The sequence below is a fragment of the Podarcis pityusensis genome, assembly GCF_964106645.2.
Source record: "Podarcis pityusensis genome assembly, chromosome: 4".
Classification (NCBI taxonomy): Eukaryota; Metazoa; Chordata; class Lepidosauria; order Squamata; family Lacertidae; genus Podarcis; species Podarcis pityusensis.
The window spans coordinates 24844245-24864070 of record NC_138027.1 but is presented as its reverse complement, the minus strand read 5'-3'; the positions used below and the strand labels follow the sequence as shown (position 1 = coordinate 24864070).

Genomic DNA, 19826 nt, shown 5'->3' with positions numbered 1-19826 from the left:
AAAGAGGGAGGAGAGGTCGGCTCCGAGGCCGCTGATTGGCGGAGGAGACTGGCTGCTGGAAACAGCGAGGTGCACTCCGTACTCAGAATCCATTTAAAAAGCTCGAGATACCGACTGCACTTCGCCCGGGCTTAGGAAGGGTAAATATTAGTCACAGGACCCGAAAGCTTAGCTGGTGGTTTAGGGCTTGCGGGGGAGAGGAGAGGCTGAAACAGTAACTTTTATTGATATGCTGCTGGGGAGGAAATAATTCGGGATCCGTTCCGTATTGCTGTGAGGAACTTGCAGGTGCCTGGGGTTTTCCCTGCCTTCTCCACAGACAGGTAAGAGAGGACTGTGGTGTTTGCCCACCTCTAACTTTTTTTTTTGCTTTTCTCCTATTCTCTGGAAGTGTGTTGCAGCCGTTTAAAGGCGAAATGGGCTGACGGTGGCACGAGTCGTGGTTTGAGTGTGGCGATCAAGCTGCATCAGCCGGGTGCTTTTGCACCCAAACGCGTAGAGCTTTTTAAAAGTTCTGTTGCAATAGTGTGCTTGTGCTGCTGCTGCAACTACAGCGGAGATGGATAAAAACTGAAAGGCCGAGGGCGCTCACTGGAAAGCAAGTCTTCGTGTGCTCGGTTAGCAGGGCTCGAGGGAAGGTGTGTTGTGCGGGTGCTGAAACTTTACATACAAGTTTTATTTAAAAAACAAACCAACAAACCGAAAACTGGCTTTAAAGGACCTAAGCAGACTTAGCTTGCAGTGGTGTATTCGGGTCCAGATGCTTAATTTTGATCATTGATGCAGTCAGAAATCTTCCAAAGTTCGGAATTTATGGATATACGAGGAATATGGATTTGTGGATTTGTATGTATGTCTGGGTGCCTGTGGCTACAATGCCATTACAGTACAGTACTCACTTATTTGGGAGTAACAATTTGATAAACACACACACACACACACACACACACTCCAGTGTTAATGAATCCGAGGCAGTCAAGGTATTTAGTTAATGTATTCAGGATTAGGGTGCAATGTCTCTAGTAACTTCTAAAAAAACTAAATGGCATGTTCAGTGACATGAGGAGAGTGTTATTTACTCAAGATTACCTTGATTTCATGGCTATAGGATGAATGGGCGGAAAGTGATTTGTGCAAATTTTATCATCATGAATAACATAGGATTTGGATGACTGAATATTTATGATGTGGATTATCTGTATGTACTGTACCTACTTGATAAAAACTGAACACACCACCTTTGTGTTAGACAAGCACTGATAATGTACATGCCCAGTATTCCCACTTCTCCTTTGACATTCATGTTTCATGTGGTGTTAAATTAGTGAAGTGGGGAGAATGGATTGGCTGATGAACAACAAAGTATAGGGGAAAATAAGAACATTGTTTAAACATGTTGCTGAGTTTTAAAACAGGGCAGATCCATTCAATAGTCTCCCTTCTAGCTCTCTAACTCCTCCCACCCACCTGTCTGCTCCTTCCTTCTTCCCCAAGTTAACTTCACAGCACTTAGCTAAGCTTTCTGTTTAGACCAGGTACACATCATACATTTAAAGGACACCCTGCTCTGGGACTGTCGTTTGTTAAGGGTTGTCACTGTAGCTCTGTGAGGAGTGAACTACAGTTTCCAGGATTCTGTGGGGGTGGGAATGTACTTTAAATGTAAAGTGCATATGCAGCCTCTGTACCATTAAGCAGGGCTCATGTGTCCCAAGAAATAACTGAAAATCTTTATTAAAAGCTTGAGATGTAATCCATGCAACCAGGCATCCTGCTTTTCCAGGCACATGTGCGCTATATGTACAGTTCAATTTGTATAGCCCCTTGCTGACACTAACATGAACATATGCAAGTTGGGAGCAGCGACGATGTATTTGACCCTGTTTCTCTCAAGTGTATGGCATGTTGGAGGTAAGGGGTGCCAGAATATCTTTTGGTGCAAGGCCCTCATGATTTTTAATTGGAGCTGTTCCCAATAAAGCAGAACAGCTAGCAGGGCAAGACTGGTAAATGTTCCCAGCTAATTCTACAAATTGCAGTATTATTTCTCCATGGTCAAGCTCCCCACATAAGAGAAATTGAGTGATGGAGCAGACAGTTCTCATGTGCTTTTGGGTAGTTCGCTTGTGAATTCTTAAGTTGATGAACAGGACAAAGACACAGTGGCTCCTTGCCTGAATTGCCACAGATCCTAGGTTTTTAATTTTATGTAGGTTTTAGTGTGTGTGCATGTATAATTATTGTAAACCACTTTGATATTTTAAAAATGAAATTGCAGTATACAACTAATTAAACAAACAAACAAAATAGAGGCCTGATGAAATTGGCAGGAGATGTTCTCTCGCCTTTCTCTTAGAGACGGAGGTTGGGCCTCCAGATTACTTCTCACCTCTCCTGCTTTCTACCGTGGTTCCTTAAAAGACATCATGACAGAGACCACAGAGCATTATTTTGAAATTTTAGTGGTTTCACATATGTTAGTTGGCATACGGCATGATAGTAAATGAAAGCTTGCTTTGTAGAAATTGTTCAGGAACAGTTTATCCATGTGAAAGTATAACTCCAGCAAACCTGCCAGGGCCAGTTAGACCTTAGGTGATCTCCTGTGCAATTGTTGGCAGGCTATACAATGTTAGGCTGTTTGGGTCTACTGTAATTCTTGCATCCAATTTATTCAGGATTTCAGAAATCCTGTGAGCAATGTAGCTTTCTACTTGGGCCCAGTTTCTTTTCCCTTGCTGTCAACAACCAAAGCTGGGTGCATTCGTTATACTCCATAATGTACTACCTTTTCACGTTATCAGAGCCTGGAGGAATGTGCTGCCAAGAAGACACATTACTGTACTGTGTTTAAGACCTTATCTATTGATTTATATTTAGCTTGAATCTATTTGCCTTACTGAAATAATTAGGATACTAATTTTGTGCAGAAAAATATTTTGCCAGGAGTATTCATTTAGATCAGGGGTGGGAAACCTATGATTCTTCAGACATTGTTGGACTCGAGTTCCCATCAGCCACTGCCATTATGGCAAATGGTCAGAGATTATGGGAGTTGTAGTCTTAACAGCATCTGGAGGGCCACAAATTCCCCATCCCTGGTTGACATGTATAAGGTATTAGTGGGGGTGGGAGTGAGGGGTCAGGCAGCCTACATGTTACCACAAAGGCCTCTTCATTCCCAGTGAAGAACAGAAATTCCCAGTATCAGCCTCTGTGAAAGGCAGGCAAGAAGAGGCTTGGGGATTGGCTAAATGAGGTGTAGCTAGAACTTTCTCCAGTAGCATAGATATGCCTTGCCTCTGCTTGCTACAGAATATGTTCCAAGAAGTACCCAACTTGTACATTCCCTCAGTTATCCCAGGCACAGGTCCACACAGTAAAGCTTTGTGTCTCAGCACTTTTTCTTTTAACCCCAGAGTCCCCCCCCCCCACTAAAAATCCCCTGTTCAAACCGCAACGCATGGCAATTCAGGTTCTCCGCAGATTGCCATTTGCTCCGATTCAAGAGGTAAAGAGCAGGTTTTCGCAGGGAAAGCTCTAGAGTGAAAAACAGAGTGCTTGGAAATGCAGGATGTGGTTTGGAGGAAAGGTAAGTGTGGATAAGCCCTAAGATTCTAATTCAGGTTTATCACTATTCAAACAACACCTGCCTTGTACAGCTAGGATCAGATAGACTCAGGACTAGTCTTCACACACAACAGTTCTTGTAAGCGATGGATGGGTGTAAAGTTAGTTAGAGATCACCACACCTTTATAAGATGAAGAGATAAAGTTCATTACTGCTCATTATTTAATAATTGGGAGGGGAGAGCGCCTACTTACAAATTAGGCCGGCTTTTCAAATCACCTCAGACCGTTTCTCCAAACATGAACATGGCCTCAAGGTGAGGAAGCTTTCTCTCCTCCTAACCAAGAAACTGTTCCCACTCTTCCCCTATGAATCTGACTTGTGTCTCAGAAAAATGTCACTGTGTCCCTTGAGTACAGGAAGAGGGGGCATTATTTGCTCTCCCTTAGGATAATCCTGTTGATACTCATGGCTATCACAACATTGTTCTCAACACTTGACTTTCCTCCATAGGAATAATCAGATACAACCCTTTATCTCTGTGCTAACATAAGATGTATGGTTTTATTTTCCAAAGAACTAACATCTCAAAAAAATAGCTCTTGGCCAAGAGGTGTAGAGAAAACGTGTAGAGACCAGGGCTGGAATGCTTAGGTAGCTGGTTAGCTCAGCTGGTTATAGCATAGTGCTGACAATGCCAAGGTCATGGGTTTGATCCCCATATGGGTGTATATTCCTGCATTACAGGGTGTTGGACTAGATGATCCACAGGGTCCCTTCCAACACGTATGTTTCTATGATTCTACTGGGACAAAATGCAACGCTAGACATTGGTGCAGACCCACCATAGAAACAGGAAGAAAATGGGAATTAGGCCTACAATTGTAAACATACACACTGGATAGTAAGTCCCACTGGACAGAGCGTGACTTGCTTTTAAATTAAATTTTAAAATAAATAAAATCGATCAACTGCTTATTGGTTAAAAAAATTCTCGAACAAATATGCACAGGATTGTGCTGCACATTAAAAAAAAAGCACTGGTACAGACAAACTCTTAAATGCTGTGGTGATGAGGTTTAATTGATCTTAGCAATCTATGTGGTTATCCATACGCAAAAACATATTCTAATCGTTGATCTGTCAGCATAAGGTGACAAAAGTCCAATTTATGTAAGATTAATCAACCTGTCACACCTACGAGTAACACCTGAATCAGCACACAGTGCAGTAATAAGGGATCACTTTTCCCAACCTTTTTTGCTTGACTCCACTGAACCGCCGCTGCCCAGCTGTGTCAGGCATTTTGTTGAGAACTAAATTGGACCCTGCTGCCTTTAATAACATTTTAATGGCTCAAGCCGTGTATATCCGGCTCCTTGTAGTGTTTTTAAAAGGTCCCCACCTAGCTTCGAATGAATGCTTCAACTTATAAAACAAAAGCTTGTGCGTGTGGGGTTGTTTTCAACTCTTTTTTTAAAACGCCTAATGCAAAATTCACACTGGTTTCCCTAAAAAAAAAATGAGCTTCTGGCGGCTTTTCTACACTTCAGACTTCTTTATACTCTGATTCTGGCAGTAATTATAAAGAAAATGTAGTACTGTATATATATATTTTTAAAAGAACATCAATGTTCTGCCTATACTTTCCCATGTGAGGTTTAGTCTTAAAAATATCCAGAGATTCACAGGCCACCTTTTCTCTTTTATCCCATGGGAACCATCATAGGAACATATGAAGCTGCCTCATATGGTGACAGACCATTGGTTAATCTAGCTCAGTACTGCCTGCACTGGCTGGCAGTTGGCTCTCCAGGATTTGACAGTGTTCTCTCATGCTCACCTGAAGATGCTGGGGAGTGAACCTGGGACCCTCTGCATTCAAAGCATAGGCATAGGCATAGAATTGTAGAGTTGGAAGCATCATCTAGTCCCACTCTGCAATGGAGGAATATTTCACCCAATATGAGGCTCAAATCCACGACCCTGAGATAAAGAGTCTCATTCTCTACCGACTCAACAGACGCTTTTCAACTGAGCTACAATCCTCCCTATGGCCTATACCTCTGCTAAGCACCGTATTTTTCGCTCTATAAGACGCACCAGACCACAAGACACACCTAGTTTTTGGAAGAGGAAAACAAGAAAAAAAATATTCTGAATCTCAGAAGCCAGAACATCAAGAGGGATCGCTGCGCAGCTATTCCTCTTGCTGTTCTGGCTTCTGGGATAGCTGTGCAGCCTGCATTCGCTCGTTAAGATGCACACACATTTCCCCCTACTTTTTAGGAGGGAAAAAGTGAGTCTTATAAAGCAAAAAGTATGGTAATTTTTTTACTGTTCTACCCATTTTCACTGATCAGAGAAAAGAGAAGAACCCTGGAAAAAAAAGAAACTACTTTGTCTTTTGACGCCCAGTACAGTCTGAAATATCATTCATGTGCAGCAGTAGAAACATGCCAAGCCCATCTGAGAAGTAGGCGTCCTCCTACATCTGATGTCAGATACAGACAGCACGTTCACAAGATTTTCTGTCCTTCAGGGCTGTGGTACAATTAATTACTAAGTTGGGCAGGTATGAACCACTTCAGCGCCATAAAGCTATGATTTAAACAAACAAGCAAACAAGCATGAAATATTTTCCCATATGTATATACTATATATGAACATCGGTTCTTAACATTCCATCCGACAGCATACATTTAAAGCTCATTTTAGGCATATGACTTGCCCCCCCAAATCCCGGGGAACTCTAGTTTACACCACTATAAGGAGTTAGGTGTCTTCTAGTAGGAGATGTTGTATGGGCTGACTTGTCCATGTAGAGTTAAAAAAAAGAAAAAGTGGAGAAAGAATGGTTGAGTACGTCTAATAAACTCTTGTGGGCACCATAAAATACCCATTTCACAGAATTAAATCTGGTCACACACACACACACACACACACACTTCTTGGGCACCTTGTGGGGGACTCCTGCTCTAAGATGTAGGCCCAAACATGCATGAGAGACATTGTATGAAGGTATCTGATAGGGGATAACTTGTATAGAGAAAGTTTTGATACAGTAGAAAGGACACAGCATGGTATGGACTATTAACAGTTATCAACAGCACAGTCAGGTGCAAACCAAATGCAAAACAGCTAATGCAGACAAATTTTCTATATGTCAGTCACAGAGAGTCCCACCAACAGAGCTGGGGAAGATGTCATGTAGATTAATTGTTTCCAGCTCTTTCCCTTTTCTCTTTGCCCACTTTAATGCTGTGTAATAGTTTTGTGTCCTGCTGTACTAGTGTGCATAATCACTAGCTGTTCAAACGCTGGCCTCCCCAGTTAAAAGGATCTTGCTGTCACAATCTGTACAACGCAACATGCAATGAGAAGTGTGGTTTACAAAAACGTAGATAAAGCTAACTCAAATTTTCATTGTGAATCATTCAAACTATGTTGTTTTAGTACTGTTTTGGGTGTTTAGTACAATGTTGACAACATACAGTGGTACCTCGGGTTACAGACGCTTTGGGTTATGCATTTTCAGGTTATGGACCGCGGGAAACCCAGAAGTACCAGAAAGGGTTACTTCCGGGTTTCGCTGCTCGCGCATGAGCAGAAGCGCCAAATAGTGTCACGTGCGTGCGCAGACGCAGTGCTGCAGGTTATGAACGATGCGGGTTGCGGACCTTTCTCCGTCCACAACCCGAGCTTCCACTGTATTTTCAGATTTAATGCTGAAAGGCTGTTTGCATTGACATTAGGGGAACATAAGGAGGTCAGACCAAAGACCTTTCTACTCCAAGATCATCTTGTTCTTGGCCAACCAGTTGCCCATGGGAAGCCTACAAGTAGCACCTATGTCAAATAGCACTTTACCTACTTGTGATTCCCAGAAACTGGTATTCAGAGGCATATTGCCTCTGACAGTGGAGGGATGTGTGTGTATTCGATCAGTGAGAGAGTAATGGGAAAGAAAAGAAAGAAGAAACAAAGAATTGAAATTGTGATAAAATAGAGTATATGGGTATATAAGTAATCAGCAGTTTTCCATTAAATGTAAAAGTATTAACAAGACATTATACTTTTTATAAATAGATTCCAAATATAATTATATTTATCCATGCACAATCTGTGTCTAAAAGCAATCTGTTGTATGTTGCCAGAGTTCTCATGTCTTCTGTTCATTGATTGAAGGGGACCATGGTATTATCTTTCAAGTGAATTAATATCAGTCTTTTAGCAGAAGTAAGGGCGCAGAGAGTCTATTTACATTGAACTGTGGTCAAACCCCGCATAGTTGATATATAGTTTAAAACAATGTTATCCTCTGAAAATATTTTATATTTCCCCCCAAAAACAATATTTATGCATCTTAGTACTTTTCTCCAAAAAGGTAAAACATAACCATCATGGCTAGTAGTCATTGAATTGTGTCCAAGTGAGGACTTTTAAAGTGTGAATGTCTTTAAATTAGGGCTTCAAACCTTGATTAACGGTACAAACCTATGCATGTTGACGCAACACTGTGATGAAATGGAGCTTACTCCCATAAAAGTGTGTGTGAAAAATAGAACTGTAGCCTAAAAGGCGAGATGCCTAAACAACTAAATAATCTTTCTTTGACTGACAGCTTTATTTTTAAATACTAAAAGATGAAGATATAGGTTTGTGTTAGGAACGTGCAGAGGTTTGACACTGCTTAATGTACAAAAATATTACTCTTCTGCACATGTATACTTCCCGAAAGGTGTTTGCATTAGCCAGAGCTCCCTTAATGAGTTCCATTGTAGTTAAGAAAGATTGTCTATCACTGAATGATATGCCGCTTACAAGTGAGTATGAGTGTTAATGAAAGGCAGATTGGAACAGATGGTCTGTGCAATACAAAAAGTGCCACCTTATCTGCACGAAGTTGTTCTTGCTGGCAAGCAGCACCAGTTTAGCGAGGAAAATACGTGCATCATTACCAAGTATTACATGCCTCGCTTGATGAGAGCACAGTATTGCCTTGAAAGTTCTGTTTTGACTAGGGAGGAAAAACAATAGCTTCTGCAAATCTTGCAATGTGACCTCAAGGTAAGCATAATTTTCCTGGAACTGATGCATAAACAGATTTTCTGCAGTTTTGCATAAGCAGAGTTTTGCATTGTATATGATGACCCAAATTCTGCAGCAGGTATCTTCCATTTTCAGTTTAGCCCCACAGGTTTCTAGAGCTTACTAAAACTTATATAGGATATAGGAAACTACATCAATATTGTTCAGGTATTTGAAGCGCTCACTAATTTATTAGAGAAGTAACGAAGAGCAATGTTAATCATGCTAATTACTACGGTCTCTCAGAAAACTCCCGAATCCAGTCCTTTCTAGAAGCATGCCAGATATGATTTGTGAGCCCCTTCTTCTCCCAGCAGCACATACTGTTGACAAAAGAGTCATCCTGACTTCTGGAAACTTGTCACCTGTGTGGGATAGCCACCTTTTGTTTACAAAAATATTGGCATCTAAGATGGAATGCCTCAGAGCATGTGTGAAATTCCTTTGCAATAGATAAACAAGCTTTCAAAAAGACAAAAGTGCCTCTGAGCATGCGCAGATTGCCTTTTATTTGCAGAGACCTGTCAAGAAACTGTAGAAACTGGTGTCTTGTGCTTCAGCTGCCAACAGAGAATGGTAGTAGTGACCCATCAGACACAAAACTGCCTGAGAAGTGGCCTTGGATGACCTGGCAGGCAGGCAGTAACAGCAAATTTCACATACAGGAGTGAGATCGAAGAGTAGTCTGGGTCAGGGATGGGGAACTTATGACCCTCCAGGTATTCCTGGACTCCAGCTTGCATCAGTCCCAGCCAACATGGCAAATAGTCATGGATGGTGGGAGTTTGAGTCCAGCAGCACCTGGTGGATGGGTGACATGTGTTCCCCACCAAAGTCTAGGAGGGTGTCTGTCATCTGTCCTCTGTCTCTGTGTAATTGAGTTCCGCAGAATCTGCAAGCCTACTCCATGCTGTGATAGAAAAAGCAACTGGTCATCTTTCCCAGCATAGAAAAGAGAGTGCATAGAAAGAGTGCTTACTTTCTTGCTGTTTAGAAGCACCATGACATAAGGTGGTTAATGCTTACTTGAGTAAATAATTATTAGGCTATTAGTTAAATTGGCCTCAGAGGGCCAAGGGCTACCAGTGAGAAACCCAATATCTTGGAGCATTAGTTCTTTCCATTCAGCCACATTCTAGCTTCCAGAGTAATGGTGGCGTTAATGAAAGGGGGAACCTTTCTATGGATTTTAAGGTGCAAACTAATGAAGGGTTATAAGAGGGTGCCAACCTTACTAATAGAATACTATGTTTGACAGCAGTGTGCAGTGTTGTGAACTGATCTCTATTGAGAAAATTTTCAGATCTTATTCCTGAGGCTACTGTTGTAGCTTTGTGAGAAAACTCTTAAGTCCCCAAAAATGTTTGCACACAGCAAAGAAGGAATATTTTTTACTTCTTAAGTGTACAGACATACAAACGTTTGTAACATCTACTGAACTTTGCTCATTTGTTGTGACAAGTACTCTTAAACAGTTTATGATTAAAGTTAAGCATAAATGTGAATGTAACTACAATACTTCCCCTTCAGTGTTTAGTATTAGGCTGCTATTATTATTATTATTATTATTATTATTATCCACCTTTTTTCTCAGATGGGACTCAAGGTGGCTTACAGATAAAAATAAGAACTGCTAAAAACCTAGAAAAAATTCATTAAAAACAATTAAGCATTGATAGAATTAAAACTACATGCATATATAAAATCTATTAAAACCATACTAGTATAAATAGCACTGCACCAGACTACTTACACACCATACATTTAAAGCACATTATTCCCCCTCCTCCAAGAATTGTGGGAGCTGTAGTTTGCTAAAGGTGCTGGGAATTGTAGCTTTGAAAAGTAAACTAGAGTTCCCATGTTCTTTGCAGGATGTCTGTGCTTTAAATGTATGTCTTTTAAAACCAGACAAACCTTTTTTGTTCAAACCAATGTCTAAGACTCTTTTGGACACACCCCAACCTGGGCTAGCTCCCAAAGAGGATTGTCTGTACTGTGTTTGCAGGTACTTCTGAGAAGAAATATTCTTTTTGTAGGCTGTTATCAGACACTACTTTGTCCACAGAGAGCCTCAAATTGGTCTCTTGGTGGCATGTAATAGATAGAGAGCCTTTTGTTAAGACAAGGCTCCACAACAGTGGGCCAAAGTCTTGCCTTCCTCACTCAGTCATCTAAGTAGTGCTATCAGATACCGCTAGACTACTCTGTTTATAAAAAGGAAGGCTAGGCTTAGCTCTCCACAACTGCTTGTTGTCATACAGAATAAGTGACAAGAACATTTGTTGTTATTACAAGTTGTTGCCTTAATTAAAAAATTTTCCCAGTAAATTTGAGGAGTAGAAGGTTTCATAGTTAAAGCTATTCCAATTAGGATTTTAGCCTTCTTTTAAAGTCCTTGGAGGGGCAGTACTTTGCTGCCTTGCCTAAATATTTCTGCAGCATCCCCCAAGTGTTTATCTTTCATCTGTCTCAGCAGTTAAATCCCACAGCTGTTAAGATGAGAAGATAAAGGATGTTATTAAAAATGGGAGAGCAGCACATTGCACATAATCAGATGTATCTAGGAAAAATGAAAATAGCACATGTGAGCAGTTGCAAGCCAGGTAGAGAGGAGCAAATAAGTGTTGGAATATTGGAGAACAAGGATCGTCAAAACCATGAGCCGTAACAGGTCCAAACCTATAAAAATAAACTGCATTTACCATTCCCTAGCCATGCTACCATTCCATAAACCATATTATCATGTGCCACAAGAAAACCAAAGTCTGTGGTTCTGTTAGGAAGTAAGTGTTCTAATATTGAGAACTGAAACTGTAGGACAGTTGTCTTGTTGAAATAAAAAGACCATATAAAATCAGTGCCCTCAAAGAAGACTTGTTTGTCAGGATGAAAGATGCAGTTACCACACAAGAAGAGTCTGCTGGGTCAGGTCCCATCTAATTCAGCATCTGAGCATAACAGCACTTTCCCGTCCTGCGGTTTTCAGGAACTGATATTCAGAAGTGGAAGTAGAACATAGTGTCATGAGTTTGTGGATGCTAGACACCCGAAATTCCTGGATTCAGTAAATGTTAGTATTTAATCAATGCTTGGAGTGTTATCTTGATGCCATTTCATTATCTAATGAAATCCTAACAAAGGCTACTTCTCCACTTAGAAGTTAAACTTCTATATTTATTTCTTCATCGAATGAATGAGTTTGTGGAACCGATTCCCATCTGCTTTAGGAAATATATTGCATCATTTCACCTCCTTAATCTGCATGTCCCAGAGAGAAGTCAACCCTTTGTAGAGGAAACCAACCACTTTGACATCAGAGTTGTCCTTTGGTATTCTGGCTCCTTGGTCTGTTAATGGTAGACTTAGTACTTTGTTCCAACTGTAGATAGAAAACAACCCATCAAAGCAACAGCAAGAAAATCTCTAGTGGTCTCATGCTAAAACATGCTCCCCAGTTAGAATCTTCGCTAGGGTGATTTGTCACACAACCATGAGAAAAGGTAGCAAGAGGCAAGGCAAAGTCTCCTCAGTTTGTTTGGGTACTACTGTTCCCCATCATCACTTAAGAGACTGGTTGGCCCATTCAAACTGGTCTAGTAGTTGGGTGGCCTTAATTCTCAGGTGTCTGTGGAGTTCTTTTGGAAGGGTTGACTGAAAATGGACCCGGCTAGGAGCTCTTGCAATTCCTATCCAACTAAGCAATTTTACCAGCTCATTCACACTCCTACAGTGGAGAAGGTCCAAAATTCAATCTCTAGTATTTCCAGATAAAAGGATACAGTAGCAAGTTGTAAGAAATACTTTTCTGCCTAAGCTCCTAGAAAGCCATTCCCAGTCTGAGTAGGCTTTACTGGGCTAGGTAGACAAGTAGTCTAGAAGGCAGCTTCTTATATTCTCTATGTTACTCTTCATAATTAGTATATAATCCCATCCCTGCCTGAGCCACTCACAACTTGCATAATATTTAACTAGGCATCTGGAGGCAACAAATCCCTTTAATTAAATGAATTGGTTGGTTCACCCCCTCCTTTCCTGTGGATTAAATTTAATGTGTACAACAATGTGTTCTGTCTTCTTGTATGTGATACTAGCATAAAAATAATAATTTATGAAATAGAATCCTAAATTATGCTGGGCTTCGCCTTTGTTTGTTTTGGATGTTGCGATTTTGTAAGTATATATTTAACTTGGTGATCTAATACACCGGTTTGCACTAATGTGTTACGCATTAACTCAGGTTTCACATCTACGCAGGGCTACTGCTAGAAATGACAGGCTCTCGACTCCTGTGTCCTCATCACCTTGTAAGTTTCAGCCAGCAAATAGCCAGGCAACGGCGAGCATTTAATGATCAGAAGCCAAACAAAACAAAATTTGTGCTCCCAGTGGAGAAGGGTTCATTTTGCAGCTGTGAGATACTTCCATATCCTGAGGAAACCAGTAGACTTTCACTCCACTGCTGCCTTGAAGATTTAAAAAAATGTTATGTAGAGCATAACTTAATAACTTTCAGAGCTTTACTATTTTCTTCTCAGTCATTCTGTTTTAATTTCTTTCTTTTTTACTTTTTCTAGCAGTGTGGGGTTTGGGGTTTGTTTTGTTTTGTTTTTTAGCTATGCATGTGCCAAAGTTCTGCTTTCGGGTGGGGGGGGTGTGCTTTGGAGTTACCATTCTTGCCCCTGTTTCTAGGGAGAAGCTTGCAAATGTCTTCCTTTCAGGCTTTCCTGGCAGTAGGCGTCTCTTGGGCTATGTGTGCGGAACGGCTTCATATATGCCAAGTTTCAGCTTCCTGGATGCTCTGGTTGTGTTGTGCAAAAGTCAGAGGTTCCTGCATACACTGTCACTTCCCACACGCATCTTTCTGTCCTCCAGCCAGCCAAGCAAGAGGCAGAATCACAGTGCAAGGGCATATTCCAGCTGGCAAAAGAACCCAAGGAGGATGTAGTGCTGGGCCACTGCAGCATGGGGAAAGGGGGTTTGGCCTGGAAAGCAGTGTGACCTGGGAAGAGTCCCAGGGGCCAGACAGAAAGCCCTAGAGGGCCACATTTGACTCTGAGCCTGGGATTCTCCACACATGTGTGTGAGTGCATGTACGTGATCTAACAATATCATGTGCAATATATAATTGCTCACCTGGTACAGAGAAGGCTCTTTTGCCTTTTGACAGCCTCATGATAATTCCTACTGATGAACCTTTCCCCCAGCATGGGTATGCAGTGATGGGGAGAGCTTCTGCTAAATGATGCCTAGTTGGTAGCTCTTAAAAGCTCACAATCAGTTCTAAGGAGGAAAAATGGCAGTAGCAGCCTCCCAAATTCATTTCCTTTAGTGCTGTGAAAAAGTGTATGTGCGGATTGAACTGAGGACTGGTTTAATGCAAGTTCACTCATTACAGTGGTACCTCGGGTTAAGAACTTAATTCGTTCTGGAGGTCCGTTCTTAACCTGAAACTGTTCTTAACCTGAGGCACTACTTTAGCTAATGGGGCCTCCCGCTGCTGCTGCTGCGCTGCCACCGCGCAATTTCTGTTCTCATCCTGAAGCAAAGTTCTTAACCCGAGGTACTATTTCTGGGTTAGCGGAGTTTGTAAACTAAAGCGTCTGTAACCTGAAGCGTCTGTAACCCGAGGTACCACTGTACTAGATAAGCTTGTCCAATGTATGCTAAACTGACATCTTTTGACATTTTCACAGGAGTCACCATGATAATAACTTCATGCCTTAAAAAAACACACAAAGCAAATCAACTGTTATTTCATGCAGCGGTAGTATCTGCTAGAGGGATAAATACCAGTGTGGTATTTCTTACAATGCACATGTAGAGTGTGAATGACCGTCCTTAAATCAGGGGAAGGGGACCTCAGTTTAGTGGCCCAAATGTGGTCCTCTAGCCTTCTCTATCTGTCCCTAGCGACTCTTCCCATGCCACACCGCTCTCCGGCCTTGTGTCACATCCCCTGTGAGTGCTTTTGCCTGGTTGGAATATGTCCTTGAATTCTGATGATGATGACTGTTGCTTGTCTGCATGGAGGATAGAGAGGGGTGTGTGTGTGTGTGTGTGTGTAAGAACTAGCCTCCTGCTCAAAGGTAAATCTTATATTCACTGCTCTATCCACTTTTGCCCCTAGCCCCACCCACTGTTGGAATCTGGCCTCCAAAAGGGAGTGTGGTCCTTGAGCTGAAAAAGGTTTCCCAACTGCCTCAAATGCTTGAATTTCTTTCTTGCTTTAGGGTCGCTGAGTATTTTAACAGGTGCATATATTTCCCCATGATGTTTGGATATTTGCTGCAGGAAACAAGCACAATTACCACACAAAGTGCTCTCAGTTTTGTGCCCAGCTTAAGTCAAGGGAACTTGGGTACTGCCAGAATTTGCTCCCTTATTCCACATTTGAGAGTTGGAGACTGGAATGTTTAAAAGGTCAGCATTACGAAATAGTTCTTAAAAAACAGATTCACTGTTTCACTTGCAGGAAAACAAAGCAGTAAAGTGAATTGCAACCACCCCACTTACTTCAATCGGTCCAGAAGTGGCACTGGGGTGTTAATGTGCTCCTTCTATTCTGAAGCTCCTCTAGAAGAAGATTGTTTTGCTGCTTGGTGTTGCAGCAATATTAGAGCTATGCAAGAGGGAGAAAATCCTCTTTCAATCCACTTTCTCCACACTGTGCACCAATTTTGTAAACCTCCTTCATGTAAACCAGGGGTAGAGAATAGTATTTAGGTGACGGTGAGGCAGGTGGATGTGGCAGGTGAGTTTAGGTATTTAGATAATGTTTTCACTTAACGTTGCACTGGATTTTTACAAGCGTAAAATAGATAATGCTTGGTTTATCTCCATGATCTCAGTAGATTGGTGGCATACAAATGTGATAAAATAAATGAGTGTGATAAAATAAATAAATCAAGACTTACCAGTTGTAGGAATGCAAAATTATGCACAGTTATGTTTGTAGGACCCACTTACAAAATATGAAAATAGAGTACAGTGTGGAATGAGCTATGTCAAATGATGGATTTTTATTGAAAAGGTGTGTTCAGTGTGGCAGGGGTAGGGATGGGAGCTGGAAATGAGAGAAAATTAAAGGGTGGCTAAAGCTTCAGTTGGCTAGTCTAGCAACTAGTCCTTTTTATCCATATGAAGTTAGACTTGCTGAGCTGCAGCTTAAAAGAAGTCAAGGATATAGGTGGAAGTTTGTATAAACAGTGGAGGCTCTTAGTAACAAAGAAAGGCTTGCCACAATCTTTTTACTGTAAGATTAGAACAAACACTAGTTTCCATACATGAGTATGTGGGAAGCAACTTTTTCCTATTAGCCAATAATCTATTTGGGATGGCAGTAGCCAATGGAAACCAACTTATTGTAAAATATTAATTTTCTTTTGCCCTGTATATTGTTAAATATTAATGTTTATGTTTTGTGTAAATAGATGGGTTGCTTTGACAATCCATTCATATCTCATTTTAGCATCTAAATGAATAAAGCATGAATTGTAAATGTGGTTGTATGGCAACATTGGGTACACACCCCACAGGGGGGCAATTTGATTTTTAAGGGGGGCAATTCGAGAATGAGTTATTAACAGTTAAGGGCCTTTTAGGCTTCCTCCATGTGAATAGGAGTTCACTTTGTAGCCGGTTGGACTTTTCTCTGCATGAATCTGCCATAGCGGAATAAAAACCCAGCTGCTAAATTGCCTATTATTATCTTTATTATTTATTAAATTTATATACTGCCCTTCATCCTTATTGTGCGTCGTAGGGAATGAATATCATGCAAAGTCATTAAAAAAATTACTTGTGACATACTACTAGTCCTACTGTGACTACTCTGTGTGGCATTATCAGTGTTGCTCTATTTATCCCATGCTACTTAATGTGGAACATGTTGGGTTTCTAGGTTGCAACATTTTACAGGGGAAAACTTGTTTTTAGGATTACCAGTTTGCAACCCAGAAAGCTAAAACCACCTGCATCCAAGCAAAGAAAGCTGCAACTACCCGCATCTGGGAATTAGTAAAACTATATGCTAGTTCCCTGACAACCACAAGAGCAAATTAACACAGTGTTATATACTGGAGGGTATGTAAAACTTTCTCTAAGTTCCATTTACCTTTAGATTTTGGTACAGCAGGCATTTGGAAAGACTACAGCATGGTGCTGAAATGTAATTATTTCCCAAAGCATAAATTTACTAGGAAGACAGACATACTGTTCCTCAGTAGCATTCATAATTCCAAACGTCAGAGCATTATGAATATAGACTGCTGAGGCGACTATTTAGTGTGACTTGTTGAGCTGCAATATAAGAGATTGGAAGTGTTGATCTGCCACCTGGACTGACTACTCAATTGTAATACCTAATCCCCTAAACTGCAAAGGGCTTTTGAACATATTAAGCATATTTTTCTTAGTTTGATGCTTTTAGAATAATGTCTCTGTCATCTGGGGCCGCTTGTTACAATGGTCTACTTTTTACTCTCCTATTTGCCGGACTTCTACTCTTTCGTGGGAAAAGCAGCAATGCTTCCAATACGGTCTGTGAAAAAGATTTTTCCCACTGTTTTATAATGAAAGCCTTTTTATACAAGCCTCGTCTGTGCTATGAAAAGTTACCCAGATCTGACAAGAGGCACAATCTGCCAAGCATTGCTTCTCAATGGCTCTGGTTCATTTCCTTGGAGCAAACGTCGGATCCACCGTGGGTAAGGCACCACTGTGGCACATAGAGCTGAAAAGGTGGGGTGGGAGCACCTGTATGTTTAGAGTGAGATGAATCAGGCTTTCCTTTCTATCTGAAAACAGGTTTTACAAGTACTTGCTATTAAGGTCCTAACAAAGGTTACAGTGCCAGTTGTGCCTATTAAAACATAGCTAAATCCCTTTTACTGCCAATGCAGAGAATGGGTCGGTGGGTGTGCTCACATGCATGCACAGCACCTGTGCACATCAAAGCTCCTGCTGATGGGCCTGGTTAGGGGACTCCCACCCATACTGCTTTTGCATCACAGTCAATAAAGGATAATATTCCAATCATCTCAGGAGCCAAATACAGCACCGGGAGTTTACATATAATTCCCAGCAACAGGTCGCACATCAGCTTGTGTGTCATGAGGCTGTATCACTCTGCGCAGCAGAAAGCCCCATGTCTGCAGAACTGCAGTTATGAAAGCGCACAAGGAGGAATTCTTTGGATGGAGAACTCCAGCGGAAGGGAGTACTCTGCAAGAAGGAACCCTTTGCTAATTGTGCAAACAGCCGAGGCCAACAGCAAATATAGGAGGGGCAGATGGATAATGTTTGTCACATCTCAGGACCCTTGCAGGTGTACTGCTGCAGGACACGATGCAGATACCCTATGGAATTGCAATTCTGCCGCAACTGTGACTGCAAGGACCGGCTGCTCCATGCAGGTAAGCAAGAGGGACTTGCCAGTTTCCTGAACTTCTTCCATCTCCCTCTCCTCGCTTTAAAGTACGCCGAGCACTCAGACATGTATCAGAGTGTCTCCTCCCATACCCTTTGCCTTGCAATGTGCGGAAACTGCACTGGTTTAACAAGCCTTTCTTGCTCAAAGGGACGCAAGGCATATAAGTGCTGTGGGGACATGGGAGAGGGGGCTGCTAGCCACAACCCAGGGAATACATGTGTTAGGGTGGGTTGTGGGGAACACATTGGCAGTGAACACCATGCACTCCCTTCTTCTTAATGGAATTGTTGGCCAATCACGACTCTTTTTTCCTTACAGGATCAGAGCCAGGGCACATGGAGCAGAAAAAGCTGTCACTGGAGAAGGGGGTACCAGTGCAGCTCATTATATTGCATGGGTGAGTATTGGCTCAGTTGCTATATTGTCTCCTCCAGCAAGCTGAATTTCCAAAATCTGAGGTGTAGCGAATGAAGTCCTACTCTGTAGACTCGTTGAAATTAATGGAACTAAGTGAGTCATGCCCATTAATTTCAGTGAGTCTGCTCTCAGCAGGACTAGCATTCCATGCAGCCCACTGATAGCTGTGGTGGTGGGGGTGCCAATAGGAGAATGGGGGCTGGGGAATGTGGAGCAGAAGAGCACAGAGATATCGCACTCCTTCTTGAAGATGCATTTGCCAAATGAGCACCCACTCATTCATCTGTTGCAATAGCTATTTGTTATTCGTTCCTACGCCCATGTCTGTCTTGTCTCTCCACAGGCCACCAAGTAGCCACTGAACACGCACAGGGGAAAGGATGTTTCTTACCGCTACCAGTGCAGAACACCAGGCCTCCAGCAACAGCAACCAGTGGGAAACCTGTGTTCCTACGTGGGGTTGCTGCCTTTTAAGTATCCCTGGGCTCCTGTGCCTCTCAGAAGCATGTGATAGACAAAAATGCAGCAGGGGCAGTAGCACCCTTGATGTGGTTGCACTCAGCTGCACTTGTTGCTCTACTGCCCGTCGTGTCACACAGAGTGGCAGGAGTCCTATAGCCAGTAGCAATCCCACGTTGCTAGGATGCTGTCAGAACTCCCTTCAACACTGAAACTGTTCAATAAAAGCTTGTGCCAGTGTCCGCTGTGTTTTTGTCCTGTTGATGACTGTCCAGCGTCTTCACTGTGGGAAACTCACAATAGGAGGAGGAGGGCACTGGGCTTTCCATCATCACAGCCCTTCTAGGCTGACTGACTGTGCGGGAATCAGATCCACACCTCTCCTTTTACACTGCATTGCTCTGTCCTACTGCATTGCTAAGTGGCTGGATGTGTTTCCTTCTGTGAGCTTGCTTTTGTAATGTGTACTCTTCCCTGTCCAAGTGGCTCTCTTCCACTCCCCCTGGCTAAATGGTTGTTCCCTAAACATAGACACCAACATATACCTATTGTGTGAAATGTTACAAAAGACATCTGTGCACATTCTCAGAGCTGGCCCACCTGTGAGGCTGGGTGAGGTGGCCGCTGCAGACGTCACCCTCCCGGAGCGGTGTCATCCTGTTTCGCTGCCCAGAGTTACCGCTGGTTCCCCCAGCCTTTGGGGGCAGAGAGGGACTGGTGACAAAGCTATGCAGAATGCCTCCCCTCCTGCTGAGTCGGTGAGAGGGGAGGCACTCTGCCACTCAGCTTTGCCACTAGGCGGGAGATCTCCTACCCACCCCCTGCCCAGCAGTGTCCAGCAGTGTGATGGAGCTT

The 19826-nt window shown here is 42.2% G+C and overlaps 1 protein-coding gene and 1 long non-coding RNA gene across 7 annotated transcripts in view; both read left to right on the top strand.

Annotated features, from left to right (window-relative positions):
• Positions 1-19826, top strand: part of SPATA13 (spermatogenesis associated 13) — a 97236-nt gene that overhangs the window by 21247 nt on the left and 56163 nt on the right. For 2 of the 5 annotated variants that reach the window (XM_081004066.1, XM_081004065.1), the window contains exon 1: positions 132-323. The exons of 2 other annotated variants lie outside the window; for them this stretch is intronic. The gene's annotated coding sequence lies outside the window, so the exon portion shown is untranslated. Of the gene's footprint in view, positions 1-127; positions 324-19826 lie in introns of those variants that run through there. One more of the 5 variants, XM_081004061.1, reaches the window with a different exon arrangement.
• On the top strand, positions 109-19211 carry LOC308476545. Of its 2 annotated transcripts, none has more exons than XR_013985929.1 (4): positions 109-140; positions 17991-18078; positions 18414-18492; positions 18856-19211. It is a non-coding gene; the product is annotated as an uncharacterized lncRNA (long non-coding RNA). The 2 variants fall into 2 exon arrangements; XR_013985930.1 differs by lacking the exon at positions 109-140 and adding an exon at positions 12932-12969.